This window comes from Mesoplodon mirus, assembly GCF_964341445.2.
Source record: "Mesoplodon mirus genome assembly, chromosome: 2".
NCBI classification, from domain to species: domain Eukaryota; kingdom Metazoa; phylum Chordata; class Mammalia; order Artiodactyla; family Ziphiidae; genus Mesoplodon; species Mesoplodon mirus.
In genome coordinates, this window is record NC_138977.1 from 59,270,538 (window position 1) to 59,272,440 (window position 1,903).

Genomic DNA, 1,903 nt, shown 5'->3' on the forward strand with positions numbered 1-1,903 from the left:
TCTTCACTGCGGTTAGTGGGCTTTTCACCACGGTGGCCTCTCCTGTTGCAGAGCACGGGCTCTAGGCGTGCGGGCCTCAGCAGTTGCAGCTTATGGGCTCCATAGCACAGGATCAGGAGCTGTGGCACATGGGCCTAGTTGCTCTGCAGCATGTAGGATCCTCCCGGACCAGGGCTCAGACCCGTGTCCCCTGCATTGGGAGGCGGATTCTTAACCACTGCACCACCAGGGAAGTCCCACATGAATCTTTTTGAATTATGGTTTTCTCAGGGTATATGCCCAGTAGTGGGATTGCTGGGTCATATGGTAGTTCTATTTTTAGTTTTTTAAGGAACCTCCATACTGTTCTCCATAGTGGCTGTATCAATTTAACTTCCCACCAACAGGGCAAGAGGGTTCCCTTTTCGCCACACCCTGTCCAGCATTTATTGTTTGTAGATTTTTTTGATGATGGCCGTTCTTACTGGTGTGAGGTGATACCTCATTGTAGTTTTGATTTGCATTTCTCTAATGATTAGTGATGTTGAACATCCTTTCATGTGTTTGTTGGCAATCTGTATATCTTCTTTGGAGAAATGTCTATTTAGGTCTTCTGCCCATTTTTGGATTGGGTTGTTTGTTTTCTTGATATTAAGCTGCATGAGCTGCTTGTATATTTTGGAGATTAATCCTTTGTCAGTTGCTTCATTTGCAAATATTTTCTCCCATTCTGAGGGTTGTCTTTTCATCTTGTTTATGGTTTCCTTTGCTGTACAAAAGCTTTTAAGTTTCATTAGGTCCCATTTGTTTATTTTTGTTTATATTTCCATTTCTCTAGGAGGTGGGTCAAAAAGGATCTTGCTGTGATGTATGTGATAGTGTTCTGCGTGTGTTTTCCTGTAAGACTCTTATAGTGTCTGGCCTTACATTTAGGTCTTTAATCCATTTTGAGTTTATTTTTGTGTATGGTGTTAGGGAATGTTCTAATTTCATTCTTTTACATGTAGCTGTCCAGTTTTCCCAGCACCAGTTATTGAAGAGGCTGTCTTTTCTCCATTGTGTATTCTTGCCTCCTTTATCAAAGATAAGGTCACCATATGTGCATGGGTTTATCTCTGGGCTTTCTGTCCTGTTCCATTAATCTATATTTCTGTTTTTGTGCCAGTACCATGCTGTCTTGATTACTTTAGCTTTGTAGTATAGTCTGAAGTCAGGGAGCCTGATTCCTCCAGCTCCATTTTTCTTTCTCAAGATTGCTTTAGCTATTCGGGGTCTTTTGTGTTTCCATAAAAATTGTGAAATTTTTTGTTCTAGTTCTGTGAAAAATGCCAGTGGTAGTTTGATAGGGATTGCATTGAATCTGTAGATTGCTTTGGGTGTATAGTCATTTTCACAATGTTGATTCTTCCAATCCAAGAACATGGTATATCTCTCCATCTGTTTGTATCATCTTTAATTTCTTTCAGCAGTGTCTCATAGTTTTCTGCATACAGGTCTTTTATCTCCCTAGGTAGGTTTATTCCTAGGTATTTTATTCTTTTTGTTGCAGTGGTAAACGGGAGTGTTTCCTTAATTTCTCTTTCAGATTTTTCATCATTAGTGTATAGGAATGCAAGAGATTTCTGTGCATTAATTTTGTATCCTGCAACCTTACCAACTTCACTGATTAGCTCTAGTAGTTTTCTGGTAGCATCTTTAGGATTCTCTATGTATAATATCATGTCATCTGCAAACAGTGACAGTTTTACTTCTTTTCTGATTTGGATTCCTTTTATTTCTTTTTCTTCTCTGATTGCTGTGGTTAAAACTTCCAAAACTATGTTGAATAATAGTGGTGAATGTGGGCAACCTTGTCTTGTTCCTGATCTTAGAGGAAATGGTTACAGTTTTTCACCAGTGAGAATGATGTTGGCTGTGGGTTTGT